The sequence below is a fragment of the Pleurodeles waltl genome, chromosome 1_2 (assembly GCF_031143425.1).
Source record: "Pleurodeles waltl isolate 20211129_DDA chromosome 1_2, aPleWal1.hap1.20221129, whole genome shotgun sequence".
Taxonomy (NCBI): domain Eukaryota; kingdom Metazoa; phylum Chordata; class Amphibia; order Caudata; family Salamandridae; genus Pleurodeles; species Pleurodeles waltl.
In genome coordinates this window covers 101,985,410-102,006,844 of record NC_090437.1, presented here as the reverse complement: position 1 = coordinate 102,006,844, position 21,435 = coordinate 101,985,410, and the positions used below count along the sequence as shown (strand labels likewise).

General features: G+C 47.0%; 1 protein-coding gene and 1 long non-coding RNA gene across 4 annotated transcripts in view; one reads left to right on the top strand and one right to left on the bottom strand.

Annotated features, from left to right (window-relative positions):
- PIGG (phosphatidylinositol glycan anchor biosynthesis class G (EMM blood group)) overlaps positions 1 to 21,435 on the bottom strand; it is a 990,222-nt gene that overhangs the window by 800,771 nt on the left and 168,016 nt on the right. The window lies entirely within an intron of this gene.
- Positions 1 to 21,435, top strand: part of LOC138297295 (uncharacterized) — a 170,342-nt gene that overhangs the window by 1,852 nt on the left and 147,055 nt on the right. Inside the window, exon 2 of the long non-coding RNA XR_011204004.1 lies at positions 10,629 to 10,705. This is a non-coding gene — a long non-coding RNA (uncharacterized lncRNA). The remainder of the gene's footprint in view (positions 1 to 10,628; positions 10,706 to 21,435) is intronic.

The following is a 21,435-nucleotide window of genomic DNA, read 5'->3' as shown; positions in this document are numbered from 1 at the left end:
ATAGGAACATTCATCCCTCCCCAGAAGGACCCATACAATAGGCATACAAGTGGTCAGACAACCTTTAGGTCACAGAATGCTCTTTCTAACAGCCCTTTCAGGGTGCGGGCTGGTTGAGAGGGCAGAGAGGGGGTTTCAGAAGGCAACTGCCGGGTACATGCAGACTGTACAATGCTGGCTCTTGCTCATGGGGATAAACATGTAAATTTGCACACAGCTGCTCTAAGTGCAGTGCCCCCTCATCCAGTCGCCTCCTGCAGGGGACCCCAAAAGAGCTAGGGCTCTTCATGCATTTCCCTCTGGAAAATTTCATGTCACCCCTGGGTGTGGTCCCTAAGAAGGACGCAGGAAAATCCAGGCTAATCCATCACTTATCATACCATAAGGGCAACTTAGTGAACAACGGGCTGGACAGCAGGCTGTGTTCTGTCACGTACAATACTTTTGATGACTCTGTTGACATGGTCAGGTCAGGAGAGCAGGTAGAGGGGCATGGTTAGCAAAGGCCAACAGAGTCTGCCTTCCGACTCCTGACTGTGCACCTAGACAGCCATCATCTTTTGGGTTTCAAGGGGGCAGGCCAGTTTTACTATGATATGTGCATGCCAATGGACTGCTAAGTCTCTTGTATCTACTTTGAGGCTTTCAGCTCCTTCCTGCAATAGGTGCTCCTGCGGGGTAACAGGTGTCACTCAAACACCTAGTCAGATTAAGCAAGGGATTGAAGGAGTACCACAGGATGTGGTCCGAATTCTTGACGGGTTTCAATGGGGCATTAATATGGAGATCATCCTGGGGAGGCAGCCCAGAACTGTGCCTTTTCACTAATGCTTCCGGCAGTGAGGGTTTTGGAGCTATTCTTAGGAATGAGTGGTGCGCACAAAAATGGCCCACTTTGTGGCGTAATTGGAAGATCACGGCCAACATCACTGTCCTGGGACTGTGTCCTATATTTGCAGTGTTTCATTTGTGGCCAGAGACTGTCTGCTAAGAGGGTTTTGTTCTGATGTGATAACATGGTTGTTCTACAGGACATAAATTCGCAATCAGCCAACTGCCCACTGGTACACTGCTTGTTGAGGGAGCTCGTGAGGGCCTGCCCTCACAACAATGTAATTTCACAAGCAACACACTGATGGGGGGACAAAAACTTGCCTGCTGACACTCTCTCTCGTTTTAAGTGGCTCCGCTTCCTGGAGGCTTGGCCGTGAGCAAGTGCAGAGATGACACCATTCCCTCCACAGCTTTGGCACCTATTGCAGTGGACCAATGGCTAATGGAAATAAATGAGCTACTGCTCACCCCTGGGACAAGGAGGTGGTATAAGAACTGTGTTTCCACTTTCTGCAGCGTGGCCGGGGCTTGGGGTGAAGGGGAATCAACTCTTGAGAGCAAAGTGCAGCAGTTTATTTTATGGGCCAGAGACGAGAAAAAGAGGCATTCATGGGTCACAGGGCATCGGTTAGCCACCATGCAAAACTGCGAGGCCACGAGTGCATATCCCATAAGGGCAGTGCTAAAAGGCTAGGCAAAAGGGGAGAAGAGGGCACCAGATGACAGATCACCGATTGAGTTTCACATCCTACAAGGGTTGATAGATTGGGTCCGCAAGGCCACATACTCCGCCCACAAGGTCACCCGCTTAGCAGCAGCTTGAGCTTGCCATTTTTTGGGCTTTCTGAGTGAGTGAACTGGTAGCCAACTCGAAGAAAGATGAAACAAAGGATGCACCATGTGTACAGGATCTTAGTGTGCAAGGGGACACATTAAAAATAATGCTGAGAAGATCCAAAACTGAGCAGAAGGGGCTTGAAAAGTCAATAGTATTGCACCCACTGGGCATCCAAACCTACTGCCCTGTTGAATTGGCCACGCTTACCTGGGGGTACCCCCCAGTGGGTTATTACCCGTTAGTCCATGCAGAGCATTCCCCCCTCACCAGATACCAATTTGGGAAGGTTATGAAGTCTTGCTTGATACAGTCGGGGAACACAGGCAAACATTACTCAACACACTCCTTCAGGACTGGGACAGCGACCACAGCTAACAAGGTTGGGCTCCCCACCCAGAGAGCATTAAAAAGCTGACTCAGTGGAATTCTGACTGTTATAGACGCTATATCCGGCCTTGAACAGTGAACTGGCGCAGAGGGTAGGTTTATGCAATAAAAAGACATCCATCATGTAAATATTGTACACATTTGTGAAATTGGAAGGGCTGTTTTTCTCTACGGGGTTCATTGCTTAGCAACAATAAGCAGTGATTAGTGTATCCTGCATTTTGGTATTATACATGCATTGTTATGATGTGGGGCTACCAATTAATACGGTGTGTACAAAATGTGCATTTCTTTATTTCGCTAGGGTGCAAGGTGTGGGTGATCGGCGACTCGTTCATCGGTAGGGTGGCGCAATGGGCAAAGACAAGGACCTGGAACCACAGTTTCACCCACACATGGATAGCATGGCTGGGATTCCCTGGCATACACTGGCTTAGTTTGGTCCCCAAGCTTTTAGTTATTCACCTCGGTGGCAATGACCTCACCTCCCTAGAGCGCTGTGCACTAATCACATCTCTAAAGTTTGTGATGGGTGAAATCAGCAAATTAAAGGGACACTGTGAGTTATGGTGGTCCGAGGTTTTCTAGCACAGGGTGTGGCACTGGGCCAGGTCAGGTGATGCTATCGAGCATTTCTGCAGAAGGATAAATGCCTCAATGCGCAAGTTCACCAAGCACAGGGGCTTTGGTTTCGTAAGGCATGGCCTAATTAACGCAAGCAGTGCAGGGTACTTCGATAAGGCAGGGGTGCACTTGTGAGGGGTTGGTATGAGCTTTTTCCTCTTGGACCTGCATGACGCACTGGAAACAGTGGGTTGCAGGTGATTATGATGCCTGCCATGATAGGGGGAGTCCCAGATTTGACGGTGACCACATCCGAGTCGTTGGCAGAGTTGCAGGGCAATCTGGAGGCAGTTGGTGCGTAAGGGTACCAACTCAGCAAGCACAGCAGGGGTGCCCCATGCTAAACCCCAGGTGACTTTATGGCCGGACACTGGGATGCAAGCAACGTTTCCCAGTTAGTCCCTTTGTCGGTTGCAAGCCTGAGCAACCAGGGGCTTGCCTTGGTGACGCTAGTCCCTTAAAAAGACGCAAGTTCTGCTCCTGGGCTGGGCTGTACACAGTATTTAAGGGATGAAAACTCCCCAACTAAATAATTGGAGCACCAAATGGGTGGTTCTATGGTGCCATTTTGGCTCATAAGGCGGGTGGGCAGCTTAGGTTACTCATTGCTGCCTGCCCTTTGATCGCCTGTAAGTTAAACCACCAGGTTGGTATATTTCAATGCTGAAATACGCCTGCAGCAATTGGTTTTCCATCAAACCTTGTGTTATATGAATTATTTTATTACTTGTTGGTGAAGAAGTCATTGTACAAGGTATTTGGGGGGAGTGTTGCTGATATCTACACTAGGCGACTGCACGCACAGAGAGCATTCCTAAGAGGGTGGCCCCCATAGTGCCACATTTGGGCACACTACCCTTTAGTCCACTGTTGGGGAACCCTGTGGAGCCCCATGTTCGGCGCTCTTCCTCCCCTCCTCCCACCCCCATGCTGACGGGAATTCCAAGAGAAACAAGATAAAACTTGGTGCTTCCAAAAGGAGCAGAGGACATCAAGTACAAATCTCTTTAAGGAAGATAACATCACCACAGTGCTCCACCTTAATGGACTGTGTTAACCTGACAAACATTGTGTGTTGGGACTTTAGGTGTTTTAGCAGCACAAATGTGAAGTGTAGGGAGGGAGATGAGGTTTTTCAATGGTTTAAATTCTTGCCCAGAGTCGCATAAGAGCAGTAGCAACCGGGAACAGGACAGGCACGTAGACAGTGCTACAGGAGCATACATTACATATGTACAGATATGATGAGATTAATGACATATCTGATATGGAATGCCAATGGGCTCGTGACAAAATAAAGATAAGTATAGCTCAGTTTATACTAACCAGGCAAAACCCAGACATGATTCTTCTTCAAGAGACACCTAGTGGACACCAACTGCTATTTTATAGATAGAGGGAAATATGGGGTAAAACCAGTAAAGCAAAAGAAGTGACCATCTTAATAAAGACGTCCACCTCATTTCACATACAGTTGGTTTAGCCGGATGACACAGAGAAATATGCAGCAGCATTGCGAAAATAGGAAGCCAAACACATACTTCTAAATGTGTATCCCTCTTGGCCTGCATCTACCAGGAGTACAGGAGAACATTCACCATATTGCCTAATCCATTTAACAGGTAGTAAACACAGAATTCTCAATAAACTTCTGTGAAATAAATTTACCTCTGTAATACAAAAAGTGGTTCACCCAGATCAACCAGGGCTTATCCCAGACCGAGCCATCATAAGTACTCTGCTTAGATTCCACAATGACCTTCCTAGCATCAATTGATGCTAACAACTCATTGGAGTCTAATGAATAGCTTTTCCTGTTCTACACACTAGAAAAAATTAGTTCTGGGCCTAACTTCCGGGTCTGGTTCATACTGTTGTATGATCCACCACTGTCCAGAATAAATGTCAAAGGCGCTTACTTCAGGACATTTGTGGTACAGCGGAAGACCACACAGGCCTGCTCCCTCTCTTTGCTCCTTTTCGCAAGTTCAACAGAACCCTTAGCCGAGTGGATATGCAAGACATCATAGTAGGGGATGAAAATGGAGTAGAGAATGAGATGAAAGCATATCACTGTATACAGATGACATTTAATTATTCATTTCAAACCCTTGCAAGGTATTAGTTAGGCTAGGGACAAAGGGCCAGATGTATCAAAGGGTTTTGCCCATTCTGTGTCTATGGGAAAATGTGTTCGTACATATGGCCCAATCTTATCAATCTTTGTCCTGTTTTTTATATAAACCGGGCAAATCACTTTTGTGGCCTCTGAATGGCTGGTCATAGCCAAGGACAAGACATTAGCCACTGAGGATAAAAACTGACCACTTCAAAAATCTATAAATATAGATTGCAACAGTTATTAGTGACTTTTACTCGGATAACCTGAATCCATTATTGTCCAGGCTAAAGATGGAGTTAGCACACCAGCTAAAACTCCCCTTTTATTAATAGGTATGAGCACACTCTACAAAATGATTATGCTCCCACATTTTTTTTATATATCCTGCAAAACGTGCTAAGGAGGTCCTCAATTATTTCTTCATAAAACAAAATGTCTTGCTATGATTCTTGGTTTGCAAGCATTCTGCTTTGAGAATAGCGTTGTTCACTTTGCAAAAAGCCACATTTGATAGAGGGTCCCTGCTAACTAGCGGCGCTACCATGATGTTGCACAACCTATGCTAGTTACGGAAAGATGCTCACTCCGCAGACTGACCCTGCACTTTGAATAGACAGCCTTGGTATGGGCAGGGGAGGCTACATACAGACATGAGAAAAGCAGCAAAATCTGGCAAAAGGTCACCAAAGATATGGGAGAGAGGCAATGCCTCACCCTTAGAACTCTACTACAGATAGGTATTAGATTACCTGGGATGACTGGAATCTGTAAATTCAAAAGATAGAGTGAGATAGGAATCACCAACTTAGATTAAGTTTGAATAACACAGAGGTCAAATTTCTTGCATAATTCAGAATACTTCTTTGCGGTTTCCCAAACATTCAAGTACATGCAGCTTACACACTGCCTAAGAACATGCGTTGGATAAAGTACTGCCATCCAAGAAGAAACTCCCCTGAGGGACACACTCCTACATATGCTAATGATATGCAAGAAAATGATCTCCTTAATATATACAGTAGCACATGCTATGTTATAATGCATTACCAAAAATTACCCAGAGGAAATTACTGAAATTGAAATAACACTGGGAAACAGTCTGGGAAAATCACATAGGCACACTGGAGGAGGGAGAGTGGAGAGAAGCACGAATTCACTGCAGTGAGGATTCAATGAGGTCATGGTTCTGCTTTGTGTGACTGAAAATACTTCACAGAATATACTATGTGCAGGTTCAAATGCACAGGCGCGTGGGAATGCCTGCCTGAGGGGATGTGCTGAACTTGGTACCACACAATAGTAAGTGTCCAGTGATAGGTTCTTGTCAAGTTATCAAAGGCAAAACACCAAAGAATGTTTGTAAATCCGAGGCTTCTTTTGGCCAAAAACATATTTTCCTAAATGTTGGACGATCCCGTCGCCCTCAGTGTTCACAGACTGGAATACCGACATAGACCTTTGCACGGCAAAGGAAAAATTCAGCAAGGCATGGGGATCATGAATGAAACAGAGTGGACTAGTCTTGAACAAATAAGGTTGGAGGACAAATCGGTCCCACTGAGAGGTACTGCAAAAACATACAGGGAAGACAAAATGCACTGCCACATGTATGTGTCGCTTGGGTCCATGATTGCATTGTTGTCATGTTGCATGTAGAAGGTTTCTAATTTGACAGAGGCAAGACTGAACCTAAACTACTGTAATGTCCTATGAGAACAATGTGTCAATGCTATTGGCTGGTGTTCGACAACACAATTAAAACTGGGATTGACTGCTTCAGTTATATAGAAGAGAGCAATAAAAATAAGTTAAAGCTTTTTTTTTTTTTTAAATAAACATGTCAAGCAGGGTGCAAATTATCTTCTAAAAACAGATCAATGAGAAAGCTAACCAACCCGACTAACTCTTTAGCCATTTTGTAGTATCAAGTGTGTCTCTCTAATACCCCTGCAGCTTGAATTCGATTTCAAGCTGCTCTTTGAGAGACCGTTTATCCCCTTAATAGATCAGATAGTTCATTTAATCTGCGGCATGTGCAAGGTTTCAAAAAATATTTAACCTATAAGCTACCAGAATAAACCGTCCTGCTCTAGGGTGATGAACCCTTGAATTTGTCAGAGCCAACATTTCAGAAATTCAACAAAAGGGTGCGAGTTCGCCAAAAATATTTTCCTTCTAAGCAATAACTACTTCCCCTTTGTAATCTTCCCTCCACATAACATTCATGTACGTATGTATGCATATGACACCTACACTACTATGACTCCGTCCACAGGAAAGCTTCTAAGGTCCATGGAAAACAAATAATCACAATAAACCTGTCTTGGCTTGGGGGTTCCTCACACTTCTACTTTTCTTTTTGTTAACAGATTTTATTGCACATATCGATACCACATATATAGTGCAGTTGTAAGCGAATACAGGCTTTTGTATTATGCCATTATTCAACTTGTCATATAATTCAGTACAGCTGGTTGAGTACTTGCACTGTGATTTAAGGAAACCATTTACCCCTACCCTTACCTCCCAACTCCCTTGAGCCACATCCTCAGTACATTTGAAGGATCTATGTCTCTGGTGGTCTGCATGTGTCTCATAATGGGTGAGGGACTACAGTGGGCATGTAAATAAAGGGCGGTTGGAGTGGGGCAATCTATATGTCTCAGTTTTCTGAGGTCCTGGTTCCCTACATACTGCCAGTACCTCAGCCAATGACAATTGGAGGGTTTGGGCCAGTGAGGGTCTTTCAAGCTCTCCAATAGTGCCTCCCAGGCGTGTGCTACATCCAAGGGATGCAATCCTCTTCTTGCCTCCAGAAGTAGCACTTTACCCTCGCATGTGGCCCAGCGCTCAAGCTCCATCCTCCACATTCCCACTCTCTGGCCACTTGGGGCCTTTCAATTTCGTGTCAGTTCTCCTTTTGCCAAAACATATGCAAGGTCTTGGAATCTACTAGTTACTTTTGTCTTGGAGGTGTGGAGAATCCAACCCAGGATGCAATGTTTCATAATGCAGGCGACCTCTCTATCAATGACCGCTGCCACTACTCTTGACTTCTGTCCAAAATGTCCAAGTGTGGGCAACCCCAGAACCTATGTTTGATGTCATCTTCTTCTGCCTCACATCATGGGCAGGCCGCCTTGGTTGTGTGAAAATATTTGTTTAGGTGACTCAGCGTGAGGTAAGCGGGCATTGCAGGATATTTTCGGGGCTCGGCCTAATATGCTCTTGCAATATTTTTCTGGGAATGGTGCCTCCAAGCCCTCCTCCCATTTTGCTTTTAGGGTGTCCTTGAGGAGGAGCATATCGCCTCGAACTGCTCTGTAGAGGCAGGCAATTGCTTGGCACTTCCCCGCCGTTATCAACAAATATTGTGTGGTCGCATGAGCCTGTGGTTCCATTAGACCAGCCCTCCAATGTTTTCGGACTGCTGTCGTTATTGCTCTGTGGAGTAGGAAGTGCCCCTGTGGTAGTCCATACTCCCTATGGAAGGTATCTAAGGGTAGGAGCTCACCTGTCCTAAGTAAGTACCCCACTTTCATCACCCCTGCTTCTATCCACACTGTCATCCCCTCCCAACTGCCTCCATGTAGCAATGCTTTCAGCATTGTTAGGGGTAGGTCTGGGGAGTTTGGGGCTCGTGTCTGGGTTTTCTACAGGCACCGGTGCCAGCATCTTCGAATAACCTCAAATTACTTCGTATCCCCCTCTACCACTCGGTCCGTTCCCAGTAAGGCTCTCACTAAGCTCTGCAATGGCAGTGTAAATGGACTCACTAGCCCATCTGATATTTGGCCATTGCAATCCATTGTGGGAATCACTGCAACTGCGCAGCTAAATAGTAGGATTCAAATTCCAGCACCACAAGACCTGCGTCGCCTGATGGGCGTTGTAGTTTTTTAAGGGACACACTCCTCTTGTTGAGGTCTTTAAAGGTTGTGCAAGGAATTCAGAGTGGTAGCACAGAAAAGAAATAGAGCAATCTAGTGAGGACAACAATTTTGAGTAGTGCCGCGCATCCTATCATCGAGAGTAGGAGTGTCTGACAAAATTCCATGCAGGACTTGAGGGACCAGTGCCTGCCCAATATTCCCGTCCATCATGTCTCGTCGGTCATGATACATTTTCGCCCCCACGTATTGGAGGCATCTGGGTTCCCACAGTAGGGGACCCAGTGCATCCAGAGGAACACTGAGGACTGAGCTGGAATAGTTTGGATTTTTGCTGTTAAACTGTAAGCCTGAAAAGGCATCCAATTATGACATAATTTGCTTGGCACCTACCAGGTCTGTGGTCGTGTTCCTGGGAAGAGTACCAGATCATCTGTATAAAACGCTATATGATGGCATGTAGGCCCAAGCTGAAGTCCCTGGTATCTACTATCCATTCTGGCCAGGCAGGCCAGGGGTCCCATAGCCAGGGCAAACAGCAGGGGTACACGGGGCAGCTCTGCCTCGTTCCCCTTTCCCACTATAACCTTCTGAGGATGACCTGTCCCATACAAACTCTAGCTGGTGGATTGGTATAAAGTAGACAAGGGTCAACCCTCCCCCAGGCCCATCTGGGTCAGTACACTGTAGAGGTAGTCCCAATGTAATGTGTCAAAGGCCTTCTCCATGTCTATTGCAAAGACCGCTCCCCAAGACTTGTCATAGGTGATGCCACCAATTATCACAATGATCCAGCGAATATTGAGAGCCATATTTCTGCCCGGTATAAATCCCGCCTGGTCATGGTGCACCAGGGGGTGCCATGAGCGGGAGTAGATGAGTTGCTAGGATCCTGCTGAGGATTTTATAATCCAAGTTTAACATGGAAAGAGGTCTATAAGCCCTATGGTCAGAGGCTGGTTTCCTGGGTTTCAACAAGGGCACAACCAAGGCCTCCAAGCGTGGGAGGGCTCCTGCCTCTTTGGCTGCCATATAAAGCGCAGCTAGTCTGGGGGGGATGAGGGGGGGTCCATTCTGCTGAACATGAAGCATAAAATTTAATTGGGAAACTATCTGTTCCTGGTGTCTTGTCATGGGCCATGCTCTTGATCGCCCCCCTCCTCCCCCCATCTCAGAGATCATTATGGCTCCACCTAGGTCTTCTGCCTCTTCTCTTCTTAAGGACTTGAGGTGCAATGGAGTCAGAAAGGCTTGCATCGCATCTGCGTCATATGGGATGATAATTTTGTAGAGCTCTGTGCAGTAGTGCATGAAGTGACAATTGATCTCTTCTTGTCTGTAGAAATAGTGATCCTTGTCTGTATGAATTTCTAGCATAACCAAGCTTCTCTTGGTTGAGTTACCCAACCATGCCAGCTGAGAACCCGTTTTATCTCGTTCTGCATGAGCTCTGGTCATGTATAGTTTATGGTTGAAGCAACCAATCAGCACTTGTTCTTTCGCCTATAAGACAGTTTCCTGCAAGTGTTGGTGTCTCTGTCTGCACCTTTCAGTGTCTCTCAACCACTCCTCAGCTAACTGTACCTCCTTCAGCAGTAGGTGTGTGACCCCCACCAATTCAGTGAGAAATTTCCCTTGTACGACTGCTTTAAAGGCTTCCCATCCTACTAAAGGGGTGGTCGCTGTGCCCTTATTCTCTGCAAAATATTGCTCTATATGTCCCCTGTCATAGGGTTTCCCCAGGTTTTCTGTTTATCCCCAAGAAATTGGCCAACCAGGGATGACTATTCCAACGGTCTTTATTGAAATTCCCAAACAGAGTCCTATTCGGTCGATAAAGATGTGCATATATATCTCTGTACGTCTATTTGTTCTCTTCTTCTCCTCTTTCCTCCTTGGTGTTACAGTTTTTTTTGTTCTTTTCTGCCCATAGGTAGTCAGGATGTTTCCAGTATTGGCGCTCAGGTAGCTAGCGAGAGGAGGGGAAAACCAAGAACAAGCCGTTGTCAGGTAAGATTTCTTTTTTTTTTTTTTTTTAACTGGGTTTCTTTTTAATTTTATTTGCATCCAAATAGGGGAGGGGTTGTGCAGGAGTCCCTCTGTGAAGCACAACTATACACACGGGATAGGTGCTGCCCAGGTGCCAAAGGAAAAGGAGGGGGAAGAAAAAGGAAAGTCGTTGATCCTCTGTGGTTTTGTTGGGTGGTATTTCTTCCTTCTGTTTTCCATTTCTTTTCATTTTCTTCTATTTTTGTCGTTGGTGTGTTTTTCACCATGCTTAAATTTTAGCCAAGTAAGTGCCCAGGGCTTCCCATCCCATGCTTTATAGTGTGTGGGTTGCAGCGTGCCTCGAGATACAAATTTTAGGTACCCCAAGGCTTCCCTTTACTTTCCTGCCCACCCTCTCGCTCCCAGTTCCCTCCCAACCATCCCCACCAGTTTTGTGAGCTGACCGCATAAGCGGTTGCGTACTTAGTGTAGCCACGTCCCTCCATGCTGGCTTCTCTGCATTTCCCGATCCTCTCCACTGCTCCTTGGATCTTGTTCTCTGGTCCCAGCTGTTTCGGCGTGGTCCGCTCTTCACTGGGCCTTCGTTCCTCCTCTTGCTCAGTCATCTGTCTTCTTCTCCAGTGTTTCCCCTTTCCTCTTCCTGTAACCTGTTGACGTATCCACGCTCCTCCGTGCATTCTGCTCTTATTCTGGTTGGAGTCCCCCAGGGGGACTCAAACATCAGCCCATGCTGTCCTCGCTGTTGGGCCCAGTCACATACCCGTATTGCCTCTTTAATCTGTAGATCTTCGAGTGATTCGAGCTTTAGCTTCCACGTGCGGATGCAGGCTCAAGGTGTAGTCCACTTTAAGTGGAGGAGTGACGGATTGTGATCAGATATTGTTCAGGCAAGGTAACCACACCTCTACTTTCTACTGCATCTTAACACAATACCAGGGAAACAATCAATCAATCTATCAGTTTTTTTAAAAGCGTAGCTACTCACCCGTTAGGGTCTTAAGGCGCTGGGGAGGGGGGGTAGCATATACCAGTGAGGTGGTTCAAAAAAGCTATGTCCTCAGTTCCTTTGTGAAGCTGAGGCGGGAGGTGGTTTGTCTGATGTGGATGGGTAGGGCGTTCCAGGCGTTGGCTGCGAGGTAGAAGGAGCGTCCTCCTATTCTGGTTTTCCTGATGCGGGGTACTTCTGCGAGAGAGAGCTGGACTGAGCGTAGGGCCCTGTGGGGTACCTGGAAGTTGAGTCCCTGGTTCAGGTAGGCTGGTCCAGTGTTGGAGGGCTTTGTGTGCGTGGGTGAGGATCTTGAAAGTGATTCTTTTCTCTATGGGGAGCCAGAGCAGTGTACTTAGGTGTTAAGCGATGAGGCAGTGTCGGGGTAGTTCGAGGACCAGTCTGGTGGCGGCGTTTTGGATGTTTTGCAGTTTGCAGGTGAGTTTTTTGTTGATACCGGCATAGAGTGCGTTGCAGTAGTCCAGTCTGCTGGTGATGAGGGCGTGTGTGATGGTCTTTATATGTTCGAGGGGGATCCATTTTAAGGTCTTGCGTAGGAGACAGAGGGTGCGGAAGCAGGTGGAGGTGACTGAGCTGATCTGATGATTTATGCTGAGGTCAGGGTCCAGGATGATTCCGAGGTTGCGGGCTTGGCTGGCGGGGGTGGGTGGCCACCAGGAGTCACTCCATGCGTTGAGTTGAGGGCCCATGATGAGTACTTCTGTCTTGTTAGTGTTGAGTTGAAGGCTGCTGTTTCTCATCCAGTTGGCGACTTATTTCATGCCTTCGTAGAAGTTCTGTCTGGACTTGGGTTCGTTGGAGAAGGAGAGGATGAGTTGGGTGTCAGCAAGTGTTACTCTCACATGTGAAAAATATTCCATGTCTGAAATGGTCACTGTCATACAGATGAAACGAGGCGAGGCAGCTTCCAATTTCTCCATCTCTTTCAACAAGATTTAAGTACAGATACATTCTCCCCAAAAATATTGCTTACATATTCATTAGATGCCAACATTTTGGAGCTGTATTCTAAAAAATAACGAGAGATAGATGGTAGGTCTCCTGTAATGCTATCATTATCAGCCCCTACCGAATCGACATACATTTAATATAACATTATTAGGATCTTTACAATTAAGATAAAAAAATCTCTAGTTTTATAATATAAGCATTCTTAATAATTAGTTTTTACTGCTTAGTGTTTTATATTATTATAGTATATATTAATACTTGGAATTTGCCATCTAGCTTTGTAACGCCTTTAAGTAATAAAGAAAAAAGGCACAAATATCTCATTGTCTCCTCCAAAGCTAGCTTTTTTAGGAACAAGATTAAGCGAGCTATGAAACGTACGAGGACGCTATTCCAATCCATAAACCACAAACCATTGCGTAAATCATCATTGGGTTGCTTGTGGAAAAAAAAAGGGTGAAAGATAGCATGTAAGAGAGTGGTGGTGGAATGGAGATGGAGGTACAAAAGTGCTGGGGCCTTTTGACGGATCTGCTTTACATCAGTGCAAGGTCAAGTGAAAAGCTGCAGTGCCCACTCACTGTCTGTGGTGTGCCAGATGTGTGTTCAAGTCTAGGAAGCTAGCCAATCAGAGGCTTCTATCTCCCCATGAACATCTTATCATATCGAGATATATTTTGAGTTATCTGTTCCATTGGTAAAGTATGCCATGGTTGGTTGAACCACTGGGCACCAGGAGACACAGCCCTCTTTTTTCACTGTAGGTTAAGGAGTTGCATAGCCGCCCAACCATGTGCCTTACCAAGGCCCAGTTAGACGAGGTCATACCTTCCATGGTGTCAAGTCTTTCTCCAGGATCAAGATTACAGGGTCTACCAGGATAGGGTATGTCAGGATTTCTTCTATGCCCCAGAATTACTTTTCAGAAGGTCTGGGTCGCCTGGCAAAACCACCAAATGTTTATGTTCCTGGTTCCTATTCACAGCACCAGCATATATCAGAGACAGAAGGGAGCTGGCACTTGAGGTGTACAGGTTTTAAGTACCACTGACACATGTTTGTAGGCAAACTCTTTGGGGATGCTACAGTGAGTGTTCAGGATTTTCTGCCTTCAATATTCTTTTTCAGAGATTATGGTTGCAAAGTCCCATTCTCATCGATACTGGAAAGTAGTTTTCCCAGCTAGTTTGATATTTTTGATAGTTCAATATGGTCTAGATATGAAAACTAACTTTTCAAAGGTTTTGAGGGGTCTGGTGGCAGCCTTTGTATTGGGCAGTTAAAGCATCCAGAACTGCAAATGGAGATATTGGAAGTGGGTCACTTCAGAAACATGAAATTGTTTCCTTTGTTCAAAGGGCTTTATAATGCCTGACTGAAAGAAAGTGCCCAGCACACTGCACACCCACACAGCCCACTGCCTTAAGGATTCCATGGCTGCCAACGGAGTTAAATCCGATTTGAGAGTTATAGCACTGTTAGGGGAGGGGATCATTGTGAGTTCCCTTCGGAACAGCACTTGTCCAAAATGTAAAGGATGGTTCTCATTGGATTACAGAAGTAGCTCTTTCTGAGGATTGTTGTCATGCAAGCTAGGACTTCTCCCCGAGGTGCTGGCATATTACAGCCCAATCAGTGTATAACCATTTCTTCTTGCTTTGCCTCACCTCTACTATCTTAGGTGTGCCACTGAGCAATATCTCACCACGTTGGAAGACGTCCGAACCCCCAACTCCCTTAGGTGCCATCAAGGGCAAAGCTGAGATGCCAGTCTTTCTGCCTGCCCTATAAAGTGGTATGAGATGGAGATGTCCAGCATGGTTACGGTCTCTAGGGAGCACAGTTGTGAATGCTTATTAAGTACATATACATGCAGAAATATGTAGTGTATACATGAGAACAAAAGGAGCAATCCCTCAATTCGGGGTGTAAGTAGCGCCATGCACCTACTACCGTCAGTTCTTTCTTAAGCAGTGCCGACATCGCTCCTGTGCCACAGAATGTGTTAATACCTCTATCCTTGTCCCAAGGCAGACGGAAGTCTGCTAATACTAAAATGTCCCCCTGACATCTATCAACTGTTCTTTTAGTGTCTGACGGAGAAAGGAGTCTTATGCAGTGCTGGGGGCATACATGTTCAAAAGTGTGATAGTGGGGCCGCGGCCCTGTAGTTGAATTTTAATATAACACTCACTTTGTCTCAGTTGATGCTGACCTCATCTTTGCCTATGTGGGCCTTACACAGTATTACCCCCCCACCCCAACAAGCTACGAGACATGTGCACTTGGTCCCCTTGGTTTCTGCTAAAAAGATAGCTCCATATCTGGTACTCTTTATTCACTGAATGTAAAACCTTAATGTTTAAGCAGATCAGCTTAAAGGTGTGAGTGTTTCTAGCCATTAGAGTAGTCTTATGGAACAGCGTGAGAACCACAAGGGGTTATAACTGAAGATCACACCTGCCCATCTCCTTCCCTCCCTGTGTAGGAAAACACATTTCAAAAGGCCAAAGGGGCCTAATGAGAAATTTCTACCTAATGTAACTGGGGCTAGGATACCTTCCCCCACTCGCAAGGAGAGGGGCTTCTTCTGTATAGGGAAAAATATGGCTATTTTATTGTGGGTTGAGTGCAAGGATCATAGCACGGACCGGACTGCATGCCTGGCCACTGGCCCTCTCCCCCCTTTGTCCCCAGCCTTTCCCACATTACACTATGGTTTGAGTTCAGCCTCTGGTGTGCTTCTCTGTGCCCTGTTTGTGGTTGGAAAGCTTGTTTTAACGTCCAGAAACGCTCACTCCAGCTTCCTCAAGTGGGAACAGACATTGGCTCTGTTCTCTTCACTTGATCAGTTGGCGCTTCGCAGGGTCTAATCTTGCAGTGGACAGAAGGCCAATCTGGGTGCAGCTCTTGTCAGTCCACTGGAACATTTTGAACAGTGCTTGGTCTTTCGTTTTTGGAAGGTGGGCCCAGAATCACTTTAGCCCCTGTTAATGAGCCCGGCCTTTGCTTGCCATTCCTTTGGAAGATTAGATTAAAAGGGTGTCCCAATTGATACTTGATGTGCAGCTCACACAAATAGTCAGTTATTGTGCGTAGGTCCGTGCACGTTTTTCAGGGTTTCTATGGAGACGTCTTTTTACTGCTGAACTGGGTAGTATTTTAAGGCAAGGTCATCTTTCTCCTGGCGATCCTCTTAAGGTTCTTCTTTGTCAAAGTAGTGGATTCTTGCTATAATGTCTGCCATTGTTTCCTATGGTAGCCATTTTGTGCGCATGGTCTAGCCTGACAAGGGGTTTCTGGGTTACTCCAGATGGTCTGTAGTAGGTCTCAGATGAAACCCAGGATGTTGGCACATTATGTGCATTTATGGATTCCTCCAATCCGAATGCTGTTTTTCAGGCTTATATTTTATGGATCTTCTAGCTTCATTTGGAGGTCTATATTTAGCTCTTCTAGAAGCTGATCTTTGTGTGAAAGTTGTTCCTGATCTATAGTGCAGCCATCAACATTGCATTCTGGATTGTTGATTCTGGAGCCATAGTTGGAGATTTCTCCACTTAGTTCAGTTTCGGAGAGGATCTCACTAAGAAAGTGTTCCACATATTCCTCAGAGATGGGGTCCACAGTATTTCCTTCATCTTTAGGCTTATTACTGTCCTCCTGCCAACCCTTCTCCCTCCATATGCCTACCTGCAACCATATATCTACCACTGAGTATTTGCAATGGGATCTGCCAAGCACCATTGTGTCCCCTTTGTGCAGCAAGATAATCAGGGTTGAGTACCCTAGGTGGAGTGCATGGTGAGTAGTCATCCATCAAGGAGGGTCCTCCTAGCCACTGCCTCGAGGTCAAAGGTGATCAAGATCACAGTCTAGGATTCATCTGTCAGTAGCACATCTGACTAGGTGGAGGAAGTCGAGGATTAAACATCCAAGTTTCATGGTGCCTCAACAGGGCCAAAGTTAGTCACAGAAGGGCCACAGAGACATTGTGATGCATAGTGGCCAATGGCTTGTCCCATTTCAGGTGCTCACGGGGGCACACCTTGCAGTAGTTGGTCATTGAGATAGCCATGGAGAAGAAAGGAAGGTTGGAAGGGCCCCGAAAGTGACTTAGGCAGGGCACACTGAGAAACACACGCATGGCAAGCCCTCTGAAGGGTTCCACCATTGTCTGCACTTCCCCTGTGGTGGCTAACATCCAGCCCAGAGCCCCACTGCGGTTGGGCACTGTAGGAAGTTGGCTCTGTATGTGCTATTTCAAAGTAAGGAATAGCATGCACAGAGTCCAAGGGTTCCCCTTAGAGGTAAAATAGTGGTAAAAAGAGATAATACTAATGCTCTATTTTGTGGTAGTGTGGTCGAGCAGTAGGCTTATCCAAGGAGTAGTGTTAAGCATTTGTTGTACATACACATAGACAATAAATGAGGTACACACACTCAGAGACAAATCCAGCCAATAGGTTTTTGTATAGAAAAATATCTTTTCTTAGTTTATTTTAAGAACCACAGGTTCAAATTCTACATGTAATATCTCATTCGAAAGGTATTGCAGGTAAGTACTTTAGGAACTTTAAATCATAAAAATTGCATGTATACTTTTCAAGTTATTGACAAATAGCTGTTTTAAAAGTGGACACTTAGTGCAATTTTCACAGTTCCTAGGGGAGGTAAGTTTTTGTTAGTTTTACCAGGTAAGTAAGACACTTACAGGGTTCAGTTCTTGGTCCAAGGTAGCCCACCGTTGGGGGTTCAGAGCAACCCCAAAGTTACTACACCAGCAGCTCAGGGCCGGTCAGGTGCAGAGTTCAAAGTGGTGCCCAAAACACATAGGCTAGAATGGAGAGAAGGGGGTGCCCCGGTTCCGGTCTGCTTGCAGGTAAGTACCCACGTCTTCGGAGGGCAGACCAGGGGGGTTTTGTAGGGCACCGGGGGGGACACAAGCCCACACAGAAATTTCACCCTCAGCAGCGCGGGGGCGGCCGGGTGCAGTGTAGAAGCAGGCGTCGGGTTCGCAATGTTAGTCTATGAGAGATCTCGGGATCTCTTCAGCGCTGCAGGCAGGCAAGGGGGGGATTCCTCGGGGAAACCTCCACTTGGGCAAGGGAGAGGGACTCCTGGGGGTCACTTCTCCAGTGAAAGTCCGGTCCTTCAGGTACGGGGGGCTGCGGGTGCAGGGTCTCTCCCAGGCGTCGGGACTTTGGATTCAAAGAGTTGCGGTCAGGGGAAGCCTCGGGATTCCCTCTGCAGGCGGCGCTGTGGGGGCTCAGGGGGGACAGGTTTTGGTACTCACAGTATCAGAGTAGTCCTGGGGTCCCTCCTGAGGTGTTGGATCTCCACCAGCCGAGTCGGGGTCGCCGGGTGCAGTGTTGCAAGTCTCACGCTTCTTGCGGGGAGCTTGCAGGGTTCTTTCAAAGCTGCTGGAAACAAAGTTGCAGCCTTTCTTGGAGCAGGTCCGCTGTCCTCGGGAGTTTCTTGTCTTTTCGAAGCAGGGGCAGTCCTCAGAGGATGTCGAGGTCGCTGGTCCCTTTGGAAGGCGTCGCTGGAGCAGGATCTTTGGAAGGCAGGAGACAGGCCGGTGAGTTTCTGGAGCCAAGGCAGTTGTCGTCTTCTGGTCTTCCTCTGCAGGGGTTTTCAGCTAGGCAGTCCTTCTTCTTGTAGTTGCAGGAATCTAATTTTCTAGGGTTCAGGGTAGCCCTTAAATACTAAATTTAAGGGCGTGTTTAGGTCTGGGGGGTTAGTAGCCAATGGCTACTAGCCCTGAGGGTGGGTACACCCTCTTTGTGCCTCCTCCCAAGGGGAGGGGGTCACAATCCTAACCCTATTGGGGGAATCCTCCATCTGCAAGATGGAGGATTTCTAAAAGTTAGAGTCACTTCAGCTCAGGACACCTTAGGGGCTGTCCTGACTGGCCAGTGACTCCTCCTTGTTGCTTTCTTTGTTCCCTCCAGCCTTGCCGCCAAAAGTGGGGGCCGTGGCCGGAGGGGGCGGGCAACTCCACTAAGCTGGAGTGCCCTGCTGGGCTGTGACAAAGGGGTGAGCCTTTGAGGCTCACCGCCAGGTGTTACAGCTCCTGCCTGGGGGAGGTGTTAGCATCTCCACCCAGTGCAGGCTTTGTTACTGGCCTCAGAGTGACAAAGGCACTCTCCCCATGGGGCCAGCAACATGTCTCTAGTGTGGCAGGCTGCTGGAACTAGTCAGCCTACACAGACAGTCGGTTAAGTTTCAGGGGGCACCTCTAAGGTGCCCTCTGGGGTGTATTTTATAATAAAATGTACACTGGCATCAGTGTGCATTTATTGTGCTGAGAAGTTTGATACCAAACTTCCCAGTTTTCAGTGTAGCCATTATGGTGCTGTGGAGTTCGTGTTTGACAAACTCCCAGACCATATACTCTTATGGCTACCCTGCACTTACAATGTCTAAGGTTTTGTTTAGACACTGTAGGGGTACCATGCTCATGCACTGGTACCCTCACCTATGGTATAGTGCACCCTGCCTTAGGGCTGTAAGGCCTGCTAGAGGGGTGTCTTACCTATACTGCATAGGCAGTGAGAGGCTGGCATGGCACCCTGAGGGGAGTGCCATGTCGACTTACTCGTTTTGTCCTCACTAGCACACACAAGCTGGCAAGCAGTGTGTCTGTGCTGAGTGAGAGGTCTCCAGGGTGGCATAAGACATGCTGCAGCCCTTAGAGACCTTCCTTGGCATCAGGGCCCTTGGTACTAGAAGTACCAGTTACAAGGGACTTATCTGGATGCCAGGGTCTGCCAATTGTGGATACAAAAGTACAGGTTAGGGAAAGAACACTGGTGCTGGGGCCTGGTTAGCAGGCCTCAGCACACTTTCAATTGTAAACATAGCATCAGCAAAGGCAAAAAGTCAGGGGGCAACCATGCCAAGGAGGCATTTCCTTACACAACCCCCCCCAAACGAAAGAGGATGAGACTAACCTTTCCCAAGAGAGTCTTCATTTTCTAAGTGGAAGAACCTGGAAAGGCCATCTGCATTGGCATGGGCAGTCCCAGGTCTGTGTTCCACTATAAAGTCCATTCCCTGTAGGGAGATGGACCACCTCAACAGTTTAGGATTTTCACCTTTCATTTGCATCAGCCATTTGAGAGGTCTGTGGTCAGTTTGAACTAGGAAGTGAGTCCCAAAGAGGTATGGTCTCAGCTTCTTCAGGGACCAAACCACAGCAAAGGCCTCCCTCTCAATGGCACTCCAACGCTGCTCCCTGGGGAGTAACCTCCTGCTAATGAAAGCAACAGGCTGGTCAAGGCCATCATCATTTGTTTGGGACAAAACTGCCCCTATCCCATGTTCAGAGGCATCAGTCTGCACAATGAACTGCTTAGAATAATCTGGAGCTTTTAGAACTGGTGCTGAGCACATTGCTTGTTTCAGGGTGTCAAAGGCCTGTTGGCATTCCACAGTCCAGTTCACTTTCTTGGGCATTTTCTTGGAGGTGAGTTCAGTGAGGGCTGTCACAATGGATCCATATCCCTTCACAAACCTCCTGTAATACCCAGTCAAGCCAAGGAATGCCCTGACTTGAGTCTGGGTTTTTGGAGCTACCCAGTCCAGAATAGTCTGGATCTTGGGTTGGAGTGGCTGAACTTGGCCTCCACCTACAAGGTGGCCCAAGTAAACCACAGTTCCCTGCCCTATCTGGCATTTGGATGCCTTGATAGAGAGGCCTGCAGATTGCAGAGCCTTCAAAACCTTCTTCAGGTGGACCAGGTGATCCTGCCAGGTGGAGCTAAAGACAGCAATATCATCTAGATAAGCTGTGCTAAAGGACTCCAAGCCAGCAAGGACTTGATTCACCAACCTTTGGAAGGTGGCAGGGGCATTCTTTAAACCAAAGGGCATAACAGTAAACTGATAATGCCCATCAGGTGTGGAGAATGCTGTTTTCTCTTTTGCTCCAGGTGCCATTTTTATTTGCCAGTACCCTGCTGTCAAGTCAAAGGTACTTAAGAATTTGGCAGCACCTAATTTATCTATGAGCTCATCAGCTCTTGGAATTGGATGAGCATCTGTCTTGGTGACAGAATTGAGCCCTCTGTAGTCCACACAAAACCTCATCTCTTTCTTTCCATCTTTGGTGTGAGGTTTGGGGACTAAGACCACTGGGCTAGCCCAGGGGCTGTCAGAGCGCTCAATTACTCCCAATTCCAGCATCTTGTGGACTTCCACCTTGATGCTTTCCTTAACATGGTCAGACTGTCTAAAGATTTTGTTTTTGACAGGCATGCTGTCTCCTGTGTCCACATCATGGGTACACAGGTGTGTCTGACCAGGGGTTAAGGAGAAGAGTTCAGGAAACTGTTGTAGGACTCTCCTACAATCAGCTTGCTGTTGGCCAGAGAGGGTGTCTGAGTAGATCACTCCATCTACTGTGCCATCTTTTGGGTCTGATGACAGAAGATCAGGGAGAGGTTCACTCTCTGCCTCCTGATCCTCATCTGTTACCATCAACAGATTCACATCAGCCCTGTCATGGAAGAGCTTAAGGCGGTTCACATGGATCACCCTCTTGGGGCTCCTGCTTGTGCCCAGGTCCACCAGGTAGGTGACCTGACTCTTCCTTTCTAGCACTGGGTAAGGGCCACTCCATTTGTCCTGGAGTGCCCTGGGAGCCACAGGCTCCAGAACCCAGACTTTCTGCCCTGGTTGGAACTCAACCAGTGCAGCCTTTTGGTCATACCAAAACTTCTGGAGCTGTTGGCTGGCCTCAAGGTTTTTGGTTGCCTTTTCCATGTAC